At 49.1% G+C, this 18,384-nt stretch overlaps 1 protein-coding gene across 3 annotated transcripts in view; it reads left to right on the top strand.

The window, feature by feature from the left end:
- IGSF5 (immunoglobulin superfamily member 5) overlaps nt 1-18,384 on the top strand; it is a 96,300-nt gene that overhangs the window by 25,715 nt on the left and 52,201 nt on the right. The gene's annotated exons all lie outside the window — the stretch shown is intronic.

The following is an 18,384-nucleotide window of genomic DNA, read 5'->3' as shown; positions in this document are numbered from 1 at the left end:
GGTCATTCACAATTAATTCCAATAAGAGTCTTCAGTTTTCAAAAGGTACAGGTACTTATATCTTTCATAACTGGCAACCTTGCAAAAGAACTGACCATTTAGAGAGAGTATGACTTCATATCTTATCACATCAGCTTTCCTGTGGTTGTAACATCTGCTCTCCACTTGAGCCCTTCGAAGAAATTGGGAGTAAATGGGAAGCCCAAGACGAGTTCCGAGGACACAACCCTTAGGAAAAACAAGTTATGGTTCATGATGTTTACACTGTCATAGCAGACTGCAGTACACTGATAGTTACAAAATCTCCCTAGAAGAGACTGGCTGATATCCAGACTAGCAACTGGGAAACTTGACAGTGCTGAGAATTTGTTTTTAATCTAATTTAACTTTTAAAATTTAAAGCTAAAGTGTACATTGCTCAGGGAAATCAGTGCGTAGGAAGTGCACTAAAATTTTCTTTCTTCAATTTACATGCCTTCTGCACCCAACAAAATTGCTTCCTCTTTGACTCTGTGATAGATATTATTCTTTATTTACAGTTGGATGACTCACTGCTGAACTAATCTCGTCCATAACCCCTGAATTATGACACTTTAAAAATCGTAATGAGATTTAGCTGGCAAAATTAATTCTATCGGAAGACTGACCAAAGGGAAGACGTGGAATGCAGTTAAAAAGTTGTCTTGGGAGTAAGGTAGCAGACAACTACTTCCAGACATGCAGATTTATTTAGGCTAGATAAAAACACTAAGATCTGGAAGGCTTTTTGTTAAAATGAGGTTTAATTCCATGACTTCCTGTGTAAAAGTAGGAATCCTTAATGATTCCAGAATAAAGCTGTACTCTGCCCCTAAATGGAGGCCCATTGCAGTTTTCATAAATTTATGACTTTGTGATAACAATCAAGAGAAAACTGGGAAAAAGACTTGAACCAAGAATTAAGATTTGGGCTAATTTTGTGTTCTGAAGTTTTTGGGTTCCCAATCTGGCACATGTAGCCCCAGATCCTCAAAGGTATTTAGGATCTAACTTCCATGGAGCCTAAACACCTTTGTAGATCTAGATCACTAGTGCCTGACTTTCACATGTGCTCAGACTTCATAGCTCTAGTTGACTTCAACAGGAACTTTGGGTCCTTTAAAAATAAGGCACCAGGGGCTAGATTCACAAGGAGGACACACGCAGTGCAATGCCTAACTTTCAGGCATGGATGCCACTTAGTGGAATTCACAACCTGGAGTTAAGTATCCAGGTTCTCCGTATAATGCATGGGTAATTATGAAGCTAAACAAGTGATTCACAGAAGCCAGCCAGCTGAGTGTGTAGCTGCCTAAACCAGCCAGAAGGAAATGTTGTAGAGAAGGGTATGGCCTAAACTCCCACTACTCAAAGGGAATTAGGTGCTTAAGCCAGGTTATTTTGTATAAAATACTTAAATAGCCATTGGGCCAGAGAGAGAGAGAGAGAGAGAGAGAGAGAGAATATGAGTGATTCTGTAGCCTATTAGTTAGCACACTCTTCTGGGAAACCTGGGTTCCAGTCCCTTCTCCAAAGACTATTTAAGTATTTTATATAAAGTGGAACAGCTTCAACAGAAGTGATTGAGAGCAGCTCACTCTAGCCTATCCTATAGCTCATGGATTAAGGTATTCAGGTGGGAGACCTGTATTCCAGTCATTGCTCTGAATCAGGCAGAGTAGGGGTCTGAGCCCTGGTCTCCTGCATGAGTGCTCCAACCACTGGCTATTGAGCAGAGGGACAACACCATTACTTCCTCCTCAGCTGTGTTTTATGCAGGACCCGATCTGGCAGGAGTGCTGCTCAGCAGTCTCTGGGCATGCCTACTGCATTGATCTCACAGGTGAGATAGGCACGGGCATGACTAGTGAATGATTTATGAATCTCGCTGGGGCTTAAGTGTGAAGTAGGTGCCATGCTGCTTAGTGATGTCAGGATTTAGGTGGCTATGTGCATGCCTGGATGCAGATAATTAGGTACCTGGGGAACTTTACCAGTGGAAACTTAGGTGCCCAAGGGCTCTAGAGGCCTATGGTGACAGCTGGACAGGTAGTTTGTGAATGCCAGTGGCGCTAAATGTTGGACTTGGACACTTTAAGTGACAGTAGGGTGCTTAAGTCCCCCTTGGAAATCTAGCCCCATGTATGTCAATTTGGGCACTGTAGCGAGGGGGCGTAGCCTCCCTTGGAGATGGACGGAGGGACAGCCGCGAGCCCTGCTCCGGTGGGCAGAACCAGGACACCCAGGCCCGCCCGGCTGGAAGCAGAGGGGTGGAACAGGAACCAGACGTATAAAAGGCCAGCCCTCCAGCTCAGTTAGAGAGGAGCCGCTGGAGAAGGACGTCTCTCACCTGCTGCTGGAGCTCAGACCCAACAGCAACCACTGCAGCGCCCGAGAACTGGAGGGACTGCCAGAGCTGCCAGTCACCGCAGACCCTGAGGAGTTGCTGGGGCTACCACAGCAAGAGGGACGACGACAACCCAGGGACACCCCTTGAACGGGAGTGTAGGAAGTAGCCTGGGGAGCCAAATGTAGTTTGGCTGTGTTGCTGACTGACAGCTGGCCAGCATGTTGCGGCCGGATTTCCCCACTGACCCAGTGGCAGACCACTCTGCCATGGTTAGGGCTCTGGGCTGGGATGCAGTGGAGTCGGGTGGGCCTGCATCCTCCTACCCCTGACACCCCACCCCTAGGGTGGCAGCCTCCCCACCAGAGGCCAAGAAGCCTGCATTTGTCGGCGGTCGAACAGAGCCAGGACCCCCAACTGCTTGCTGCCTCACCCTGTTTGAAGGCCTGGGCTTAGAGACTCATTATTGCTCGGACCTGAGTACAAGCCCGAGTGTCCTGACTTTGCTGCCCTGCCCTGTTTGAGGGCCTGGGCGAATAGACTGGTTGCTGCACTGTCCTGAGTCCAGGCCTGAGCTTCCTAACTTTGCTGCCCGTCCTGTAGGGCCTGGGCTAATAGATTCCTTATTTGATCTGTCCTGAATACCAGTGGCCAAGGCTGCCTAACTGCTTGGTGCCTCTCCCTGCCAGAGGCCTGTGGCTTGTGGACACTCCTGCTCTACCTTGATTGTAGACTGGAGCCCCCTAACTGTTTGGTGCCCTGTCCAGTCAGAGGACCGGGGTCCCTAGACCCAGTACTGGATTACCCTGCTGAGTGGCAGAGAACCTGGGACTAATTCCCCCCTGAATTGTGCTCTTCCAGAGGACTTGTGAGGGGCATGGTCTCCCTCCCAGATGGATGGAGGGACCGCCGCGAACGCCTTACAGGCACCCAAAATTAAGGTATGCAAAATTTGCGAGCACTCTGAAAATACGGTTTCATGTGACTTGCCCAAAGTCACACAGGCACAGTTGGCAACAGAAATCAGCTGTCTCAATATCCTGGGCAGTTCCTTTACCACAAGACCACCATTGCTCCTGTTAACCATGGAATACAGTTATTATCTATCCACATACTGGTATTTGTGAACTTAACCCTGTCCCAGAAGTGCTTCTCCAGCCCATTTGCATATATGCAGGTTCTTGATTGGAATGTGACATGAAAAAAATGATTGTTTTCTCGACAGCAAATACCTGTTGCCTTACTCAGGAAACCAGCTATTTTAAAATCTGGGGTCCATGTAGAATATATAGCCAAATATTTTGCCCTTTCTTGTGCAACAGAAAGTAGGACATTTTGAAATTTTCTAGCCAGTACTTATGAGACAATAGCACCCGAAGGCCTACTTGGGACTGACACTTCATTGTGCTGAGTGGTGTACAAACAGAAAAGAGACAGTCTCTACTCTGGAGTACTTACAGAGCTAAAAGATGCAAACAGACAAAAGGTAGGGGATAAGGGTATTCAAATACAAGCAAATGAATGCTGAAGAATGGGTGTAGCTTTGTTACATGTGTTACTACTTTTAGTTAGGGATAGAGGTAGGAGTAATGGAGCAGGAGAAGGAAAGAAGTGGAAGAGGAAAAGTCATGGCTCAGTGTCTGCCGAGCCCTGATCAGCTATCAGCATATCAGCAGGCAGGGCTACATAGACATCATGGTACAGAGCCTATAAAACTGGTAGGTCTGCGTCTCTTTTAGCTCATCCTCTTTAGTGTGCTCTCTACTTTCTCCTGTTTCCTATTGGAGACAAGCACATTTCCAAATGTGGAGCTATCCACTGGAGACATTTCTAATGCTCCCATCACTTACATGTGCAGTTGACATTTCCAAACCAAATTCCACTTAGGAAACTGATGGATTTTAATCCTGCTTCTACAGCAAATCTCAATGCAATTTCAACTACGCATTTGCTAATAACGTTTTCTTAATTTGATGGAGACGTGTAGTGTCCCTGACATTTCAGTGCATGACTTCTCAGACTGGTTCTTCTCTCCCTGAGCTAATTAAAGTAATGTACAATATTAAAGAGTAGTAAGTGCCTACTTCCCCTGCTATGCTCCCTCTCTCATTAGAAGTGTTTTACAAACGAGGGAGTCTACATGCTTTTCAGTTTCTATCATGACAATTTACCCATCTCTCTTGGGGTATGTCTACACTACGGAATAAGGTCGAATTTATAGAAGTCGGTTTTTTAGAAATCGGTTTTATAAATTCGAGTGTGTGTGTCCCCACAGAAAATGCTCTAAGTGCATTAAGTGCATTAACTCGGCGGAGCGCTTCCACAGTACCGAGGCAAGCGTCGACTTCCGGAGCGTTGCACTGTGGGTAGCTATCCCACAATTCCCGCAGTCTCCGCTGCCCATTGGAATTCTGGGTTGAGATCCCAATGCCTGATGGGGCTAAAACATTGTCGCGGGTGGTTCTGGGTACATATCGTCAGCCCCCCGTTCCCTCCCTCCCCCCGTGAAAGCAAGGGCAGACAATGGTTTTGTGCCTTTTTTCCTGAGTTACCTGTGCAGACGCCATACCATGGCAAGCATGGAGCCCACTCAGGTAACCGTCACCCTATGTCTCCTGGGTGCTGGCAGACGCGGTACGGCATTGCTACACAGTAGCAGCAACCCCTTGCCTTGTGGCAGCAGACGGTACAGTACGACTGGTAGCCATCATCGTCATGTCTGAGGTGCTCCTGGTCGCCTCTGTGAGGTCGATCAGGAGCGCCTGGGCAGACATGGGCACAGGGACTAAATTTGGAGTGACTTGACCAGGTCATTCTCTTTAGTCCTGCAGTCAGTCCTATTGAACCGTCTTATGGTGAGCGGGCAGGCGATACAGACTGCTTGCAGTCGTACTGTACCATCTTCTGCCGAGCAGCCATGAGATGTGGATGGCACGCAGTCCTTCTGCACCGTCTGCTGCCAGCCAAAGATGTAAAAGATAGATGGAGTGGATCAAAACAAGAAATAGACCAGATTTGTTTTGTACTCATTTGCTTCCCCCCCTCCCCTGTCTAGGGGACTCATTCTTCTAGATCACACTGCAGTCACTTACAGAGAAGGTGCAGCGAGGTAAATCTAGCCATGTATCAATCAGAGGCCAGGCTAACCTTCTTGCTCCAATAAGGACAATAACTTAGGTGCACCATTTCTTATTGGAACCCTCCGTGAAGTCCTGCCTGAAATACTCCTTGATGTAAAGCCACCCTCTTTGTTGATTTTAGCTCCCTGAAGCCAACCCTGTAAGCGCCCCTCCCAGCGTCAGAGCAATGGCAAACAATCGGGCATCTGAGAGTGCTGTCCAGAGCAGTCACAATGGAGCACTCTGATGGGGCTAAAACATTGTCGCGGGTGGTTCTGGGTACGTGTCGTCAGGCCCCCGTTCCCTCCCTCCCTCCGTGAAAGCAAGGGCAGACAATCATTTCGCGCCTTTTTTCCTGAGTTACCTGTGCAGACGCCATACCACAGCAAGCATGGAGCCCGCTCAGGTAACCGTCACCCTATGTCTCCTGGGTGCTGGCAGACGCGGTACGGCTTTGCTGCACAGTAGCAGCAACCCATTGCCTTCTGGCAGCAGACGGTGCAATACGATTGGTAGTCGTCCTCGTCGTGTCCGAGGTGCTCCTGGCCGCGTCGGCTGGGAGCGCCTGGGCAGACATGGTCGCAGGGACTAAATTTGGAGTGACTTGACCAGGTCATTCTCTTTAGTCCTGCAGTCAGTCCTATTGAACCGTCTTATGGTGAGCGGGCAGGCGATACGGACTGCTAGCAGTCGTACTGTACCATCTTCTGCCAGGCAGGCAAGAGATGAGGATTGCTAGCAGTCGTATTGCACCATCTTCTGCCAGGCAGGCAAGAGATGGGGATGGCTAGCAGTCGTACTGTACCATCTTCTGCCGAGCAGCCATGAGATGTGGATGGCATGCAGTCCTTCTGCACCGTCTGCTGCCAGCCAAAGATGTAAAAGATAGATGGAGTGGGTCAAAACAAGAAATAGACCAGATTTGTTTTGTACTCATTTGCCTCCTCCCCTGTCTAGGGGACTCATTCCTCTAGGTCACACTGCAGTCACTCACAGAGAAGGTGCAGCGAGGTAAATCTAGCCATGTATCAATCAGAGGCCAGGCTAACCTCCTTGTTCCAATAACAACGATAACTTAGGTGCACCATTTCTTATTGGAACCCTCCGTGCAGTCCTGCCTGAAATACTCCTTGATGTACAGGCACCCCCTTTGTTGATTTTAGCTCCCTGAAGCCAACCCTGTAAGCCGTGTCGTCAGTCGCCCCTCCCTCCGTCAGAGCAACGGCAGACAATCGTTCCGCGCCTTTTTTCTGTGCGGACGCCATACCACGGCAAGCATGGAGCCCGCTCAGCTCACTTTGGCAATTAGGAGCACATTAACCACCACACGCATTATTCAGCAGTATATGCAGCACCAGAACATGGCAACGCGATACCGGGCGAGGAGGCGACGTCAGCGCGGTCCCGTGAGTGATCAGGACATGGACACAGATTTCTCTGAAAGCATGGGCCCTGACAATGCATGCATCATGGTGCTAATGGGGCAGGTTCATGCTGTGGAACGCCGATTCTGGGCTCGGGAAACAAGCACAGACTGGTGGGACCGCATAGTGTTGCAGGTCTGGGACGATTCCCAGTGGCTACGAAACTTTCGCATGCGTAAGGGCACTTTCATGGAACTTTGTGACTTGCTTTCCCCTGCCCTGAGGCGCATGAATACCAAGATGAGAGCAGCCCTCACAGTTGAGAAGCGAGTGGCGATAGCCCTGTGGAAGCTTGCAACGCCAGACAGCTACCGGTCAGTTGGGAATCAATTTGGAGTGGGCAAATCTACTGTGGGGGCTGCTGTGATGCAAGTAGCCCACGCAATCAAAGATCTGCTGATATCAAGGGTAGTGACCCTGGGAAATGTGCAGGTCATAGTGGATGGCTTTGCTGCAATGGGATTCCCTAACTGTGGTGGGGCTATAGACGGAACCCATATCCCTATCTTGGCACCGGAGCACCAAGCCGCCGAGTACATAAACCGCAAGGGGTACTTTTCGATAGTGCTGCAAGCTCTGGTGGATCACAAGGGACGTTTCACCAACATCAACGTGGGATGGCCGGGAAAGGTGCATGATGCTCGCATCTTCAGGAACTCTGGTCTGTTTCAAAAGCTGCAGGAAGGGACTTTATTCCCAGACCAGAAAATAACTGTTGGGGATGTTGAAATGCCTATATGTATCCTTGGGGACCCAGCCTACCCCTTAATGCCATGGCTCATGAAGCCATACACAGGCAGCCTGGACGGTGGTCAGGAGCTGTTCAACTACAGGCTGAGCAAGTGCAGAATGGTGGTAGAATGTGCATTTGGACGTTTAAAGGCGCGCTGGCGCAGTTTACTGACTCGCTTAGACCTCAGCGAAACCAATATTCCCACTGTTATTACTGCTTGCTGTGTGCTCCACAATATCTGTGAGAGTAAGGGGGAGACGTTTATGGCGGGGTGGGAGGTTGAGGCAAATCGCCTGGCTGCTGGTTACGCGCAGCCAGACACCAGGGCGGTTAGAAGAGCACAGGAGGGCGCGGTACGCATCAGAGAAGCTTTGAAAAACAGTTTCATGACTGGCCAGGCTACGGTGTGAAAGTTCTGTTTGTTTCTCCTTGATGAACCCCCCCGCCCCTTGGTTCACTCTACTTCCCTGTAAGCTAACCACCCTCCCCTCCTCCCTTTAATCATTGCTTGCAGAGCCAATAAAGTCATTGTTGCTTCACATTCATGCATTTGTTATTCATTCATCACACAAATAGGGGGATGACTACCAAGGTATCCCAGGAGGGGTGGTGGAGGAGGGAAGGAAAATGCCACACAGCACTTTAAGCACAGCACTTTAAAAGTTTACAACTTTAAAATTTATTGAATGACAGCCTTCTTTTTTTGGGGCAATCCTCTGTGGTGGAGTGGCTGGTTGGCCGGAGGCCCCCCGACCGCGTTCTTGGGCGTCTGGGTGTGGAGGCTATGGAACTTGGGGAGGAGGGCAGTTGGTTACAGAGGGGCTGCAGTGGCAGTCTGTGCTCCAGCTGCCTTTGCTGCAGCTCAACCATACACTGGAGCATACTGGTTTGGTCCTGCAGCAGCCTCAGCATTGAATCCTGCCTCCTCTCATCACGCTGCCGCCACCTTTGAGCTTCAGCCCTGTCTTCAGCCCGCCACTTACTCTCTTCAGCCCTCCACCTCTCCTCCCGGTCATTTTGTGCTTTCCTGCACTCTGACATTATTTGCCTCCACGCATTCGTCTGTGCTCTGTCAGTGTGGGAGGACAGCATGAGCTCGGAGAACATTTCATCGCGAGTGCGTTTTTTTTTCTTTCTAAGCTTCACTAGCCTCTGGGAAGGAGAAGATCCTGTGATCATTGAAACACATGCAGCTGGTGGAGAAAAAAAAAGGGACAGCGGTATTTAAAAAGACACATTTTATAAAACAGTCGCTACACTCTTTCAGGGTAAACCTTGCTGTTAACATTACATACATAGCACATGTGCTTTCGTTACAAGGTCGCATTTTGCCTCCTCCCACCGCGTGAACGGATTTTGGTTGAATGCCAGCAAACATACACTGCAATGCTTTGTTCTACAGTGATTCCCGAGTACGTGTTGCTGGCCTGGAGTGGTAAAGTGTCCTACCATGAAGGACGAAATAAGGCTGCCCTCCCCAGAAACCTTTTGCAAAGGCAGAACCGCAAATGCCAGGGCAAAGTAATCCTTTCACATGCTTGCTTTTAAACCATGTATAGTATTTTAAAAGGTACACTCACCAGAGGTCCCTTCTCCGCCTGCTGAGTCCAGGAGGCAGCCTTGGGTGGGTTCGGGGGGTACTGGCTCCAGGTCTAGGGTGAGAAACAGTTCCTGGCTGTCGGGAAAACCGGTTTCTCCGCTTGCTTGCTGTGAGCTATCTACAACCTCCTCATCATCATCTTCTTCGTCCCCAAAACCTACTTCCGTATTGCCTCCATCTCCATTGAAGGAGTCAAACAACACGGCTGGGGTAGTGGTGGCTGAACCCCCTAAAATGGCATGCAGCTCATCATAGAAGCGGCATGTTTGGGGCTCTGACCCAGAGCGGCTGTTCGCCTCTCTGGTTTTCTGGTAGGCTTGCCTCAGCTCCTTCAGTTTCACGCGGCACTGCTTCGGGTCCCTGTTATGGCCTCTGTCCTTCATGCCCTGGGAGATTTTCAGAAAGGTTTTGGCATTTCGAAAACTGGAACGGAGTTCTGATAGCACGGATTCCTCTCCCCAAACAGCGATCAGATCCCGTACCTCCCGTTCGGTCCATGCTGGAGCTCTTTTGCGATTCTGGGACTCCATCATGGTCACCTGTGCTGATGAGCTCTGCATGGTCACCTGCAGCTTGCCACGCTGGCCAAACAGGAAATGAGATTCAAAAGTTCGCGGTTCTTTTCCTGTCTACCTGGCCAGTGCATCTGAGTTGAGAGCGCTGTCCAGAGCGGTCAGAATGGAGCACTCTGGGATAGCTCCCGGAGGCCAATACCATCGAATTGTGTCCACAGTACCCCAAATTCGAGCCGGCAACGTCGATTTAAGCGCTAATCCACTTGTCAGGGGTGGAGTAAGGAAATCGATTTTAAGAGCCCTTTAAGTCGAAATAAAGGGCTTCATTGTGTGGACGGGTGCAGGTTTAAATTGATTTAACGCTGCTAAATTTGACCTAAAGTCCTAGTGTAGACCAGGGCTTGGAGAATAAAAACCAGGAGCTTAGAAAAAAATTACACTTGTGGCAAAAAAGCTTTTATTCAACTCTTCTCAGAAAGAGAATGTGCATTAGAATGTGCATTTTAAAAGGTTTCACATTCATTAAACTGAGTCCTGTGGTGAACTAAATGGAGGCTCCCCACTCACTTGCATGTGTAGGTACCTACAGAAAAAATTACATGGCTTGTAAAAGTGATTTTGAAAGGGTTCAAAGGAACATTAGAAAAAGGAGGAAAAAATCCTACAAACACAAGAAAAGTGGAGGGTTTGAGAGGAGAATTTGGAGGAGGACAAGCCAATTACTTACAAAATGATTTTCCATCTTCATCAAGCTTACAAACTTATGTCTACGCTGGCACCTTTGTGGGTAAACTGGTGCCTGCTGCCATGTGGCCAGGGCCAGGGCTCAGTGCCCGCAGCCAGAACCCAGCGCTGGGAACAGGAACTACATGGCCAGAGCCAGGGATTGGAGCCCGCTGCTGCGCAGCCTGAGCTGTGAGTCAGCGTCTGGGGCCAGTACCTGCTGCTGCACAGCCAGAGCCCGGAGCTGGGTGCTGGAGCCCAGGGCTGCATGTCTGGATCCAGAAGCCAGCACTTGCCATTGTGTGGCTGGAGCCAGTGCTCACTGCTGCGTGGCCCAGGCCAGGGGTTGGCACCTGGGGCCAGCTCCCACCATCATGTGTCCGGAGCCCAGGAACAGAGCTGTGCGTCGGCATCTGCTGCCGTGTAGCTGAGGCAGTGATCACCACCAGGGGCTAGAGCAGTGTAACTGGAGCCCGAGGATAGCGCCTGTCACCGCATGGACAGATCTGGGGGGCCAGAGGCCGACTGAAGCTCCATGGCCAGAGCCGGGTTTCAGCACCTGCTGCCCTGCGGCCAGACACAGGAGTTGGTGCCCAAAGCCCCGTGGTTGGAGCCCGCTGCTGTGTGGCTGGGGCTGGGGGTCGGCGCCTTTGGCCAGCATCTGCCACTGCGCGACCAGGCCCGGGACTGGAGCCAGGAGCCAGCGCCTGCTTCCACACAGCTGGAACCGGGGCTGGAGGCTGAAGCCCTACAACTGGAGGCCAGGGCCATGTGGCTGGAGCCTAGGGTTGCTAACTTTCTACTCACATGAAACCAAACACCCTTGCCTTGCCCCTGCCCTGCCCCTCAACCAAGGCCCCACCCATGCCCCACCCCTTCTCCGAAGCCCCCCCCCCTCCATCCCTCCCTCTGTTGCTCGCTCTCTCCACCCTCACTCACTTGCTCATTTTCACCAGGCTGGCTCAGGGGGTTGGGGTGCGGGAGGGCGGAAGGGCTCCAGCTGGGGGTGTGGGCTCCAGGGAGGGGCCAGAAATGAGGGGTTCAGGGTGCAGGATGGGGCTCCAGGATGGGACAGTGGGTTGGGATGTGGAAGGGTGGTGACTGCCCCGCTCAGAACCTCTGAGCCATCCAACCCCCCTCTGCTCCTTGTCCCCGACTGCCCACTCCGGGGACACCACACCCCTAACTGCCCCCCCAGGACCCCACACCCTATCCAACTCCCCCTGCTCCCTGTCTCCTGACTGTCCTGACCCCTATCCACACCCCTGCCCCCTCACAGGGCCCCCGGGACTCCCATGCCTATCCAACCCCCCCTGCTCCCTGTCCCCTGACTGCCCCCCAGAACCTCGGTCCCTAACTGCCCCCCCAGGATCCCCCATCCCGTATCCAACCCCACCCCCCCCGCTCCCTGTCTCCTAACCGCCCCCCCCACCCTCCGCCCCATCCAACCGCCCCTGTCTCCTGACTGCCCCCCAGGACCTCCTGCCCCTTGTCCAACTCCCCCCTTACCATGCTGCTCAGAGCGTCAGGACAGGCTTATTGGAAAGCCTGGGAGGCGGGCGGGCACAAGCTGTGCTGCCCGTGCAGCAGCATGACTGTGGGGGAGGTGGGACAGTGGGGGAGGGGCCAGGGGCTAGCCTCCCCATCCAGGAGCTCAGGGGCCGGGCAGGACAGTCCCATGGGCCGGATTTGGCCCGCAGGCCGTAGTTTGCCCACCCCTGCTCTAGTGGATAAGAAGAGCAGGACTACACTTCAAACAGCAGCCACAGGAAAAGCAATTATGAGACTATGCTGCTATCAACATTAGTAACTCCTGTTAGCATTAATACACTTGCATACCAATAGCAGAATACAATTTTAAGATTTTTAAACAGTACAGGCCTGTAAGAGGTATGAAAAATTTGACATTCAGGGCCTGATCTAGCAAACCCTTAACACCAAGCCTATTGCAAAAAAAGTGGGACTAATTATGGTAGCAAATGCATTACTATATTTGGCATTAAGTGTTTGCAGTGTTAGGACCTTAATTATTATAATACTGATACTTGTAAATTAGGGGTTCTTTTTAGGGATAAAATTTAAACAAATGTTTCTCTTTTCTAATTTGTGACTCAGACTAGATGCCCGCACAGGAGCATTAGAAAGGCCACTTAGGCCCTTATGAGTCTACAGCAGAGGTTCTCAAACTCAGGGCTGGCCCACAACATTTTGGCACCTGAGGTGGGGAGCTCAAATGACACCCCTATGCCCTCTTGCTTGGGCCAAAACTTTGACGGTCTCAATTCTGCCTTCTTCCTGTTCTACTCCTCTCACGGTACTGCTCTGCTACCTACCCCAATAAAGGAGAACTAACAACTTTAAATGCCTTGTTCAAAAATTTTAAGTAACACTTAACTTTCAAACGCCTGAACAGCAAATATAACTTTTCTTGTCTGCATAGTAAACACTGTGCCTTGCATAATGACGGGTTTCAGAGTTGCAGACAAAGTGAGCTGTAGCTCACGAAAGCTTATGCTCAAATAAATTTGTTAGTCTCTAAGGTGTCACAAGTACTCCTTTTCTTTTTATAGTAAACACTGGCATTTTTATCTGTTTGAATAATCAAAGTGGTGCTTTCCGTGCCTTCTTGGTTGCAAAGATTTGAACTGCTTCCTGCTGAAGGTCCACAGTCTGGGCCAGCTCACGCTCTATTGAGATGGTTGCAAGGCCGACCAGGCTCTCCTGTGTCCTTGTGGAGCATAGATGTGTTTTTATTAACTTCAGCTTGGAAAAGCTGCGTTCTCCACTTGCAACTGTTACAGGAAGTGTTAGAAGTATGCGCAGATCAACAAAAGCATTTGGAAAGAGGATGGTCATCTTACTTGTGCACATATATTCCTGAACAGCCTTTGGAGTTGATCCTGCTGAAATGTATCTTGAAAGGGCTTTCAGTTCATCACCTAAATCACTTGCATCAATATCACGCATGTCATCATGTGTCTATACTGTCTCTAGTGCCCTGCATTGCTGGTGTAGGCCTTCTTCAGGTATAGGGAAGAGTTTGGGAATATCATACAACATCCCAAATATACTGCTGTGTTCCTTGAGCTGCATGAAATGTTCAGCTGACTGTATTGCACAATCTAGCACCTGGTTAAAGAATTCAACTGTGAACTGTTGTTTGGGGTCTCTATGGGATTATCCCGTGCCTCGTAATCAAAATGTCTTCTTCTTTGATGACTCTTGTATTCTTGAATTGGTGGGAAAATAGCTTCAGTGTAATGTTCCTCTGCCAACTTCTGTGCACTTTTCAGAACGTTTTGAAATCCTTCATCTGACCGGTAAGACTGTATGTATGACTTTGCTTTGTCCAGTTGTTCCATTGCTCCAGATATATCAAGGTCAACACCTTGGAGTCTCTTGCTTACAACATTTATTTCAAACAGTATGTCATGTCACAACACTAAGCCACACAGAAATTTGAAGTTATGTATGTTTCTGGTGATTCCATTTCCCTCTGCCACTGTTCTCCCACGAACAGCTCCTGTCATAGCATTATCCTCCATAATGGCAACTAAGGCATCATCTATCTTCCCAATTTGGTGTTTGATAGGCTTTATCGCCTCCACTCGACTTTCCCATCGTGTGGCACTCAGTGGTTTCAGTGTCAGAGAGGATGTTCACAGATGTTGCTTCAAAATTTGCCATCAAAGAGTTGATGCAGAGAAAAATACATAGATGCTTTGAATTACATTAAAAAATTCAGCAGCCTCACTAGAAGCTGATGCTGCGTCACTGACCACCAAGTTCAATGAATGAGAACTGCGTGGGACAAAAAAAGCTTGAGGGTTTAACTCTCGGATCCGTGTCTGCACTCCTTTGTTCTTTCCTCTCATGTTGGCTCCATTATCGTAGCCCTGACCTCTCATGTCAGCTATCGCAATTCCTGTATCTTCCAGCTTTTTAAGAAGCACATTTGTCATACCAGCTCCTGAAGTATCATCAATGTTAATAAATTCTAGAAAATGCTCTCTGACAGTCACCATTGCAGGGGCATTTTCACTAGGTTCTGTTGTTGTTACAAAACGCACCATTAAAGTCATTTGTTCCATATGGCTGATGTCAGGTGTGCAGTCCAGAATAACTGAATAATATCTTGCTGCCTTCAGATCTGCCACAATCTTCTGTTTGACTTTTGTTGCTAGTAACTGTATGATCTCATTTTGAATTGCTTTTCCAAGGTAGTGGTGTGTGTACATTTCTTGGGTGGTGACTCTTTTTAATAGCTCCTAGAGCACAGCATCAAACTCAGCCATCAGCTCCACAATTTTAAGGAAGTTTCCATAGTTTGGCACATACAGCTGATCTGAAGTGCCACGCAGTGCTAGGTTTTGGGTAGCAAGCATTCTCACAATGAGCCTTTTCAGAACATTTTGCCAGTAAAGAGACTCCAATGCAGTCTTCTCTTGATGCTGAGCATCTATGGTAGCCTTTAACCTTAGTCTCATCTCAGACTCTTTCCACCTATGGAATGCTCTCTGGTGATTTGCTGCCTTCTCATGGCATGCCAGATTTCTACAGTCCTTTATTCCTGTAGAATCCAATGTGGCTGGAACATTAGACTGGAAGAGTGTGCAACAAAAACAATGTGCAGCACTCTGGGTTTTTGAGTACATAAGCCATGGCCTCTCCACTTTGTCACCATTGGGGATTTCACACCAGTAATTTGTTGGATGGAAACTTCTATTTTCGTTGTCTTTGGGGAACATGAAGTTTTTCACTTGCTGTGGCCCATGCAGTACAAGGAGGTCCCTCAGGCTACTGCTCAAGTGGGTACACAGTCCTGGATCATCTAGACTTAAGGAACTAAACTCAGCAGTAGCTGTTTCTTGCGCCTCTACAACACTCTTCTCTGATCTACACTTTTCTTCAGGATTGTGCATGGTTACATCCATTTGAGATGGAGATATGGATGCTGCAGTAGCTGCCAAGTCACCTGCACTCTGACTAACTGGAAGATCAGGCATCTCCTCACCACTCACATCCTCACTGGGGCCAGAAGGCTCATCGTGAACATTTGTGTCTATGTATCTCAGGAGAGCTCCTTCCTTTGCTTTCTTTCTTTTTCTGAATGCTGCCCCAGAGGGGCGTTTTCTTCTTTCACTCATGACTGTTGTTCTGTGCCAGCTATAGTGGCTCTCAACACTCAGTTGAAGGGGACAAATAAGCAGGCTGGTAGCAGGGCCTGAGTGAGGGAAGATATCAGCATCTTAAGGGCCTAATTGGCTCCTACTACTACGTCAGTTGACTGCCTGTTCTCCTCAAGTGGGTTCTGGGAAGCCGCAGGAAACAGGAAGCTCCCTGAGAAGCTGGTGTTAATCAGTCCAGGCTCCTGGGGATGCTAGAGAGGTATGTAAGAGGCTCCTCCTCCTCTCTCTCCCGGCAGCTCCTGCTGCTTTCTGTTATTCCCTCTCACCTTTTCTCCTGCCTGCCTGATATGTCTCTTGTGCCCTCCTTCCTCCAGCACAGCGCTCCACCATCTCTGTGCATCTAGAGCGGAGAGAATACATATGCCCCAGCAGCAGAAACAATTTTCTACATCTGGGTCCTAGTGGCACTGCCTCGCCCACAGTCTGGCACCTGAGGTGGCTGCCTCAGTTCGCCTCATGGTAAGGCCAGCCCTGTTCAAACTTCATTGCACCACGACCCCCTTCTGACAACAAAATTACTACATGACCCCAGGAGAAGGGACTGAAGCCAAAGCCCACCTGAGCCCCCCACCCTGAGTCGGGGGGGTAAGGGGGACCAAAGCCAAAGCCTGCGACCCACAGTGGTAGGCGGGGAGGCCAAAGCCCAAGGGCTTCAGCCCAGCTGGGAGGCCTGTAACCTGCTCCCTGCCACGCTGAGCCCCAGCAAGTCTAACACCAGCCCTGGGGACCCCATTAAAAAGGCGTTGCGACCCACAGTTTGAGATCTCGACCCACAGTCTGAGAACCAGTACTCTACAGGGACTATGGGTTTGGACATGTTAGGCTACTCTCCTGCTTAGTCGCTCTGTGGAGAGTAGCTAAGATCAGCAGGGTGAGGGAAGGGAGTAATTTGCTTCCAACCTGAAGGAGATTTTTTTGTAATACGTGAACTAAAAATGATCAGCCATTTCTGAGAGGAAGCAGAGTGGGGAAAAATACACTTTCCTTATTAAAAAAATTTAGCTTCAGCTTTGTGTCACTCATGCAAATTCGCCTCATTCATGGGGAAACTGGGTACAATTTTCAAAAGCACCTAAAAGTATGTCTACCCTGGAGCTGACATATCCAGCTCGAGGAGACATACCTGCACTCACTCTGATCGAGCATGTTAAAAGGGCTCATACTCGGGGCGGCTAGCCCCTTCTGTTGCACTCTCATTCCATCAGAGCTAGCAAGGGTATGGCTCCTCAAACTGAAATTTACGCCTCCAGATCAAAGTGTAGACAGTGAGTTAGGAGACTAAGTTCCATTTTCAAAAGTGACTTAGATACTGGAGCCCCACCCTTCACAGGTATTTCGGCATGTAATTCCCATGGAAATGAATGGGAGTGAGGTGCCTACATATCTTCTGAGGGTCTGGGCCTTGGAGGTGTAGGTATCATTGCAAGTCAATGGTATTTACGCTTCTGTGGATCAGATTTTTAAAGATATTTATGCACCTAAAGGTGCAAGTAGGTAACCAGTGGAATTTTCACATAATCTGAACACCTAACTTGCAGTAGTTTCAGTGAGAGTTGGACACAAAGCCATTTTGAAAGTTCTACCAGGTGCCTATCTGCATCTTTAGGCAGCTAAACATCCAGGTATGCTGGAACAATTTGGACAGTGGGGGTGCTGAGAGCCATTGAACCAAACTGTAAACCCTGTATATCATGGAAATCACTTCAAGCCTGGGGGAGTGGCAGCATCCCTAGTTCTAGCACCTATCTAAACACCTCTAAGAATCTGGCCTCAAGAGCCTGAGTTACTTTTGGAAATGGGACTTAGAAACCTAAGTGACTTGGGTACTTTTGAAAATTGCATCCATTGTCTGGTTTAGTGGGTGGGTAAATCGAGATGAATGATCTACTATTGTAAAAATAATGTGTGTGTCACAAAAGAAGAGGGCTGCTGGCAGAGGTCTCTCCATACTGGCACTTCTTTTTTGGAATGCTGTTCCTCATCCCAATCTCTGAAATAGCCTAAATTTGTTGACCTTCCCTGGCATGCTGCAAAGCTCATCTGTTTGAGCTGGCATTGGCTGAGGTGGGGTATTTGTCTCATGGGACAGTATGGTAGGGGTGTGAAGCTGCACTGATCACACCATGGTGATTACTCGAGATATGGTAGAGTGGAAAGAAGCAGCACTGCTGTTTGGGCTAATTTGTGCTTTGCAGCTGCTACATTGTGTTTTTAAGTGTTTGTCCAGGGCTCTGAGAGCTTTGGACAGACTCCCTTTGGAATGGAATTTCCTTCCAACCAACATCCAAATAAATCAATTAAGTTAATAAAATATTCTTCAAAAGGAATTTGCCTAGAATCTTACTGACATTTGAGAAAGTTAAGGACCATCCCTTCTAGAGGGAGCTTGAGAAGGTCCCAGCATAGCCCCTAAACCTTACCTTTATCTTCCCCCTTCTCACCTGAGATGCTATCAGTGTGGGGAGTAGGAGAGATGCCTAACAGCCTATCATCCCCTGCAAAGGGGTGCCTGGGATGTCTCCTTCAGCTAATATCCTTAGCAGATGGGTGGCTAGCTGGCCTGTTCTTTTCTGAGGCTGAGGGACACAGAAATACCACCGCTCAGTCCTGCTATCCTGTGCTTTTAAAGTTTAAAAATGCCTCTAGAGCTTCCATTTCAGTGTGCAGTGCATGCCAGGGAAATCTCCAGGCACTCAAACCTGTCTCTATGCCTCCC

This window comes from Caretta caretta, chromosome 1, assembly GCF_965140235.1.
Source record: "Caretta caretta isolate rCarCar2 chromosome 1, rCarCar1.hap1, whole genome shotgun sequence".
Classification (NCBI taxonomy): Eukaryota; Metazoa; Chordata; order Testudines; family Cheloniidae; genus Caretta; species Caretta caretta.
This window is presented reverse-complemented; position numbering and strand designations above follow the sequence as displayed.